This window comes from Mytilus galloprovincialis, chromosome 2 (genome assembly GCF_965363235.1).
Source record: "Mytilus galloprovincialis chromosome 2, xbMytGall1.hap1.1, whole genome shotgun sequence".
Lineage (NCBI taxonomy): Eukaryota > Metazoa > Mollusca > Bivalvia > Mytilida > Mytilidae > Mytilus > Mytilus galloprovincialis.
The window spans coordinates 58,569,210-58,578,035 of NC_134839.1; the positions used below are offsets into that span (position 1 = coordinate 58,569,210).

The 8,826-nt window shown below is 31.5% G+C and overlaps 1 long non-coding RNA gene across 1 annotated transcript; it reads left to right on the forward strand.

Moving 5' to 3' along the window:
• Positions 1-3,430: 3,430 nt before the first annotated feature.
• Positions 3,431-7,574, forward strand: LOC143062322 (uncharacterized). Its single transcript, XR_012974686.1, has 3 exons — positions 3,431-3,507; positions 6,194-6,322; positions 7,488-7,574. It is a non-coding gene; the product is annotated as an uncharacterized LOC143062322 (long non-coding RNA).
• Positions 7,575-8,826: the final 1,252 nt, after the last annotated feature.

Sequence of the window (8,826 nt, forward strand, 5' to 3'; positions counted from 1 at the left end):
CAGTAGTGCTGTTTATTCCAAGCTCTTTTGTAGGACATTGCAAATAACGGTGTTCATACGCGAAGACAATACTATTTAAGGCTTTATTAGCTGGACCAACGACATATGTGTCATGCAAAGAGGAAAAATCATCCACAACCTTTCGTTTTTATTGAATGGATTAGATACCCTTGTGCTGATAGTACATAGTAGTTTTTGAATGCGCTACGCCAAAGTAGTTTTCCTATTGACCAAAAAAAAAAAGACAATTTTTCCGATTCATATGGAATTATTAGACTCGTTGGAAATTATTTTAACAAAACATGAAAATTTTATTTTCGTTAATAATAGATTCAAAGGAAAGGTTTTTATTGTGATGTCCTAATACATTAAACTTCTTTGAAAACAAAGAGCAGCCAATCCATTACTTTAAGCATAACGTATGTCCTCCTTAGGGACATACGTTCTGTTTTTGTCTTCGAGGCATGTATAAAAATGATTTATCTGACCGCAATAACACTTGGATTGGATTGATTGCTAAAAAAGTATAAAAATTCTATATTATATAAATGTGATTGTTTGCAAATTATCTACAAGATATACAAAAGAAAAGGTAAGAATCAAATCTAAAGTTAATCATACCACATCTTCTTTTTTATATTGTATTGTAATAAAACGTTTAACATGTTTAATCTAATGTTAGCAACGAAATCTTTGTGTAATAAGTTTGATAAATTGATACAAATTTGAGTTTCTTTTTTTTTATATACATTTTTCGAGAATCAACGCTTATCACAGATGGTATCGTTTATGTTTCTTACGTCGTAACTACTACAATCCCTTCCACTTTCATGAATGTGACCTACCGAATTAGGATATAGATCGGATTTGTTATAACATGAGCAACACGACGGGTGCCACATGTGGAGCAAGATCTGCTTACCCTCCCGGAATACCTGAGATCACCCTCAGTTTTTGGTGGCGTTCTCGTTGCTTATTCTTTAGTTTTCTATGTTGTGTCATGTGTACTATTGTTTGTCTTTTTTATTTTTAGCCATGGCATTGTCAGCTTATTTTCGATTTATGAGTTTGACTGTTCCTCTGGTATCTTTCGCCCCTCTTGTTTTTTCGGTTTACATATCGTTGTCAATATAAGTATCATTTTTAATTCAATACTTAAAGAGTGTGTTCGTTTGGCTCTGGTTAAGACTGATGACTATCGTGATTATAGGTCTGGGGTTAGGTTCTGACTGAGTGCGCTGGAAATTTCAGTACGTCTAAAGGGTGATTTTTTATTGATAAATTGAAATTCTTTTATATAAACGTTTAACATTTATTATGTTAGCAATGTTTGCACACTAAAATACTTGGTTTGTGCCTTAATTTATAAGAGTGCTCTTACAGCGCCTTTTATCTAGTCGTTATATATCAAACATGGCATACCGATTTCATTGTGTATACAGCCTGTTGGTACAGTTAATTTCATATTGCCAATAATATCAGCTAATGTAATGTATGTTATATTTGAAACAAACAAAAAACTGTATCGAAAAAAAATGGTCTGTTCAACAATTCCTGTGAAATTTGCAAATCAAATTTTGAGTAGCTTCAAAACTGTGAATCTAGAAAACAAAATAAACAGCTGCGCCATGAGCGCATGATACGCCCGACGTCTGGTGTGAAAGTTTAATACAATAAGCATAAATAGTTTCTGAGAAAGTTTTAAGCAATAACCAATAAACCATATATTGTTTTTGAGATACAGCGGGACATGTGAAACCTCCCTAATTTTTTTTTTGTTACAAAAAACTAAATATCACTAAAATAAAATTTTGATTCAAAACCAAAAAGTATGCAGATCTTTAGATTAATATAACAAAGAAGTGTGTAAAGTTTTAAGCAATAATCATAAATTGTTTTTGAGATACGACACAATATGTAAAAAAAAACCTCCCCCTTTTTTACAAAATACTCAATAACTCAAAAATAAACTTTTGAATCATCACCAAAAAGTATACAGATCTTAAGATTGATATAACAAAGAAGTGTGTAAAGTTTTAAGCAATAACCATAAATCATTTTTGAGATACGGCGCGACATGTAAAAAAAAACCTCCACCTTTTTTACAAAATACTCAACAACTCAAAAATGAAATTTTGAATCATCACCAAAAAGTATACAGATCTTAAGATTAATATAACTAAGAAGTGTGTAAAGTTTTCAGCAATAATCAAAAATCGTTTTTGAGATACAGTGCGACATGGGAAAAAAAACCACACCCCTGTTTTAGTTACAAAGTGCAGTAACTCAAAAAGTTTCAATTATACCAAAAAGTATACAGATCATTTGACCATCATAAGAAACAACTGTATTAAGTTTCATGAAATTTGGAAAAGTCGTTCTCAAGTTACGGTGCGACATGTTTACGCCGGACAGACAGACGGACGGACAGACGGACGCAGGATATTTGTATACCATAATACGTCCCGTCAAAATTTTGACCGTCGTATAAAAATCAATCATGTTTTTCTCTGTTGGTTGTATACTGACGAACTTAAGAAATGCAACACTTTTTTTTCCTCATCCAATCATGACTTGTATTCATTTCATTGCTTATCATGCTTCTCGTAATCCTCGTAAATCAATACCTGAATTTCCTAAGACAATCAAACATATGGGGAATTTTTACGTCACACTAATTTCCTGACGCGAAATTAGAATCGCAAACATAATTTTGTTGTTCATTTTGTCTTTGTTAAACATGTCCTTGAATCCATTGCCAAGTTTTAATCAGTAAAAAGTTGTTTTTTTTTCTATTTTTCACGACTGAGAAATAAAAATTAAAGTCCTTAGACATTTACAGACAGAATTAAGTGCACGTATTGTTTAGAACAATTTCGAGCTATAAAATTACTTTTCAATCCCTGAAACTGCAGAGTAGTTAGTCATAACTCGTAAGTGACCACTTATGTACACGGTCAACCTGTTGTTTAACGTTACGTCATTTCAATCAAATTAGGCAAATGCATTTGCAACACATTATAACGGCTACAACGCCAGTTTGTTTTCCAAGTCGTCATGGCAGGCAAATTTACATCATCAATGTTTCTCGTTAGCTTAGATGCCACTTTATCCACAAATCCTGCAAAAACAGACTGAAATGGGTGGAAATGAGCAAAATCAGAAGGGAGAAAACTTGACTAAAAACATTCCCAACAGTATTCGTTTACCTTTTTGACAATCGTTTTGACAGCTGGCTTTGCCTTTGACGATTGATACGACTAATCAGGAATAAAAAACACGATTTAAGTACATGCCACCTGATTTAAACATTAAGCCCGACGTAATTTATTCAACTTTCGAATTTAAAACTTACCATATACCAATATGAAAAAAAGACATACAGAGTTGAAACAAAAATAGTGAAAATAAAGAAATATTTTATATTTATAGGACTTAATCAACTGATCATGAAGCAAGGACATATACTATTTGTTGTTGGTCTATTAATGGTATTATGTGGAACATGTGAGTTACAATTATTAAAAAAATGCATGTTCATTTATAAAAGATAAAAAAAAAATTGCATGGTCATTTAAAAAAGATATTATATTCATATCATAGTGATATACATGTTATAGAATCATATTCAAAACAGTGTAGCTGTGGCCATTGATTGACGACCTAAATTATGTGAACGTTTGTCTGTAACGACCACTGCTCACTATGTAAGTACTTGTTAAAGAAACTTAAACTGTGGGGTCACCAAAGGTTCTCAACACCTAAATGAAGTTATTCGAAAAATTAATCAGGAATAACACGATGTTATTATTTATATCAATAATATAAATCAAAACGTAAAGATTATTCCTGATTAATTTTTCGATTTTTTTTATTATTAAAGGCGTTAAGAACCTTTGGTTACCCCACAGTTTAAATTCTACAATAAGTAAATAGTGAGCAGTGGTCGTTACAGACACACGTTCACCTAATATGTCCCAGTCAATGGGATAATTTAGGTCGTCAATCAATGGCCACAGCCACACTGTTTTGAATATGATTCTATCAAATATGTAATTAGAACATGTAAAATAGAAATTAAAAAAAAAGAACAAGATTAAGAGTCCTCAGTTTATCTTATATCTATACTATTAAACGAGAAGACCTCATTTTGTGTGTCGCTTCTCTTCTTTCCACAATACATTAATCAACACGCCTCTGTGTCCTATACATGTAGGTACAGTGCATAGTCGCATTGGTCATCCATTCATATGATTATTCAGATTGAGTTATTTTGGGAGAAAAACGAGAAAAAAGGCATCCGGATATTGTCCCGTCATTGGACGAAATTTTATCTATACTATTAAACGAAAAGACCTCATTTTGTGTGTCGCTTCTCTTCTTTCAACAATACATTAATCAACACCTCATTTTGTGTGTCGCTTTTCATATAGCTTTTAATATTTTTAATTGTTTTAAATTATCACAGGTTTTTAGTCTATCTATATCAATGTTAGATTCAGAAAGAATATCTTTTGCAAAAGTGAACCATGAATAGGAGCCACTGGAATGAAAAGTTTTAGTTAATTGAAAAGATTCATGTAATAAGGGATTCAAATTTGAGGTGAAAAGCCTTGCTAAATACATAATAGTTTAGGATATAGTATACAGACCCTCTCTATTTTATAAACTCTGTGACCACCGTGGATATAGTAAACTTGAAAATGATAGCAGATAGAATTCTGAAAATACACTTTATTCGTAGGATATGTATGTTCAAAGTATACAGAAAAACGTAAACCGGAAGTATAATCTGACTTAAAATTTCGTCCAATTACGGGACAATATTCGGATGCCCTTTTTCTCGTTTTTCTCCCAAAATAACTTAATCTGAATAATCATATGAATGGATGACAAATGCGACTATGCACTGTATCTACAGGACACAGAGGCGTGTTGATTAATGTATTGTGGAAAGAAGAGAAGCGACACACAAAATGAGGTCTTCTCGTTTAATAGTATAGATAAGAGTACTCGGGGACAGCACAATAATTATCGGGTTGACAGAGACTCTCTCTATAATATAGCAGTGATCGCCTATGAGAAGAAACTTGAAATTGATAGTTAATAGCAAATGCACTTTATTTATAGGATACGTATGTTCATAGTATACAGAAACGCGAAAATAATGGAATTTAACAGAAAAACAAGTGGAAACAAGGGAGAGTGCTGAAACTGTTTCCAAGTGCCTATGAATTTTGATACCTTATCTGAAATTCTCCAGACATGAACTCTTTTTACAAAAATTTTCCTTACAACAGTATACATACTTTCAACCAAGCTCTAAATTCCCGCGATTTCGCCGGTGTGTTCTTGTACTCTTTAATTGAAGATACTTCTTGAATTTGTAATACAAAGCCAAAGAAGACATGGCACAGTTAGTTGTTTATATGACCGTTGTTTTGACAAAACTGAATGAGCAACACAAACAGACATTATAAGTGTATGTGGCAATAGTTCGGATCCAGCAGACACAACTGTGTAAACCTACATCTAGACATTTAGCGACACTGATTTGACAATTCATACAAACAATATTACGTATTTTGTAAATTGATGAAAAACATAATATGAGGCAGGCATTACCTGTGAATGGGGACGAAGTCTATTATTTTTTTTTAAATCAACAATGTTAAAAGAGAAACGGAAATACCGTAACGTTTCCGATTTTGGTTCTGTTGTTAGGGATTTTAGTTGTGACGTTATTTAAGTTATGACGTCATATTCAATATAAACAAAGAAACGCTGTCATCAGGTAACGTTTTTTTTTTTATAACAAACATTTTTTTAAAATGAATTAGTATTAGTTCCTTTCTTAGACTGATAAATATACATTTTATTCAAAGTCTCATGTAAACAAGACCGGAAACGGAAGTAGATTTCTGCGCAGATCCGGAAATTCAAAACCGCGACAAAAAAAAAAAAATGAACGATTTTGAGTTCATTAGTACAATGAAAAATTCGGGAAATTTTCTCGTTTTTTTTTTTGTTTTTTTGTTTTATTTTATTGAATTTTCTACTGTTATAGGGGACTTCGTCCCCATATTAATACACAAAAGAGATGTCACTTCAAATTCTAATGTTTCTATATCTGTAAAGGAGTTTTAATTTCTTCAATGTCATCGTATTTCACTGAACATTGTTAGCGTTATAGGTTCTGCATGCTTTTGTGGAGACCATGGAGGTATATGTGGACGTAAATTTTGTCCGATTGCATTTGGATTCTATAAAGATTACAGACAACATGCCGACTGTCATTACGCAGAGTTCTGTTGTCTTCCTAGTACGTATATATAGCTTGTATTATCTAGTCGTTAATGTGATTATTCTGTTACATACATCAAAATGGTTGAGAAGTTGTAACATGGTTGATAAGATACGTGTTAAAGTTGAAAAAAAAAATATCGCAAAAGCAATACTATGAATTCATTATTATTCGTTGTAAACCAATTTTAGTACATTTCGTGGGTTGAGATGAACCAAGAATTTACGTTCTGGTAACGAACTGCAAATTCTCTATAGGGTTGTATGCAGATTTTGTCTAAAATGAAATATACACGAACATGCAGGATTTCTTCAATCCATAAAAATTGTGGAATAGTACTTGCATATGTTCGACGTAAGAATTATATTTGCTCTTAGCTAATTTCCGTAGTGTCAATGAAATGATATTTTTAAAAGTACATTGTCATGTTGGTATCCTGGTACCTTTGATAATTATTTGGTACTTTTTATGTTCATATCTTTTAAAAACACAATAAATCCATTTTGTTTCCTTTTCTTAATCCTTTAATGTTATTTGCCAATAAACAATAATAACCTCTATCACCTCTGTTGGTCCAGTTTACGTTAATTTAACATGTACTAAGATTGTCGAAAATCAAGGTTCCACGTACACGTATCGAAACTAAGCAACACAGTAGACATAACAATAATTCATACAGACAACACACAATAGATTCGATTGTTAACGCCTAAGAATTGTTAGCAATGTGCATGATACTTTCTTGGGGTTCAATTTAACAACAAAGAAAAAGCATTGGAAACCTTTTAAAATGTCTGAAAAATATTTATTAGTAGATTTAAAGACGTTTTCTGATTTTTAACAGAATCATACCTCTAGGATCAATTTATCACCTTTTGTATGTTCATTGTTCCTTTCCCTTATACTTTTGGTATTTTGTATGATTTTGATACATGAACTTAATTTATCCGATGGCATGCATGTTATAAAAGTGGGACGAAAGATACCAGGAGGACGATTAAATTTATCAGATGCTTGCTTGTTTTTCTGTGTAGCCAAGATAAGCTTAAATTTCCGGTACGAAAACTCATAAAGATATTATCGTGCATCAAATTTATTGTTAACAATATAATAAAATTGATAAAGCACCATGTTCTATATTATATAATATATATTATGAATGTACTTGTTTCTTTTTTCTCAGGAAACTCGGGGTGTTAGTTATTGAAGTATACGAAACCAATATATGCTTAAAGATATGACATTACAATAAATAATGTACATTTCGAAATATTGTTTATCATTCAACGCATGAGCTCATTGTTAACGTGTTGGTTGGTTTTTTTTTCACTTAAAAAAACAGTCCATTCGACATATCGGTATTGAATAACCAAGATTTATACGATGGCGACAAACACATATGGGACAAATACTCAAACAATGAAGTTCATACACATAGTAACAATACTTTGGTTTGTTTTTAAATACTTAGGCTTTTTTACCTCAGGAATAGATTACCTTGGCAGCATTTGGCAAAACTTTTATGATTTTTTGTTCCTCAATGCTCTTCAACTTCTGAATTTTTACCTTCTTAACTCAATTGAGTCGAGCGTTACTGATGAGTCTTTTGTAGACAAAACTCGCATCTGGCTTCTATGACTGAGTTTATTTACTACAATTTCACCTCGATTTATCTGCTATGTTTTTTCCGTATACAAAACTCAAACCCAAATAAGTCAATGTACATGCAGTATCTAATTTGATTTTTAACAACATTTCCATGCTTTACACACAATTTATGAACTTTAAATTGTTATTTATTCCATTGTTGAAAAAATAGTTGTTTAGCTTTTGAAATTTATAAACCCGTTGTTATACGGTCTAAGATATAAAATGCCTTTCAATTCAGCTATGTCGACAAACTTCTTTGAAAAAATAACATTACAAAAAATTTAAGGCGAGTAAATGAAATCAATTCTTACATCAAACAAACATGCTTTTGATATTTATAAAACTGTTTTAAATAGACATTAGGGACAAAACATCAATACTGGTCATTTGATAGCTATGATTTCTAGTAGAAACATAATCAGATGTATTTATTATCTAAAACAAAAAGTATCTTAAACGGCAAAAATATTAGAGCATCAAGCAACCACCCTTTCCTCCCCAAAACAAAAACACCATAAATTACAAACATAATTTAAATAAAACTACGGATAATGATTTTTTTGGTGCTTCTGTAACTAAAGCGTATCTTTGTATTTGCATTGATTGGAAAAAAAGCATTTAAAAAAAATAGAAATGAGCATTCTACAACATAATTTTATCTGTGAACTGCGATTCTTATATTTCTGTCGAATGCGTTTGATGTTTCTTTACTTTTTACTTGAACTTGATAAACAGAAAGAATACAGAACATACAATGCAAACATGCTAATCAGAACATACACGCAAAAATCAATACATTGCACACATCATCAGGACATACCATGCAAAAATCATAATCAGAACATACAACATGTACAATACAAACATTACAA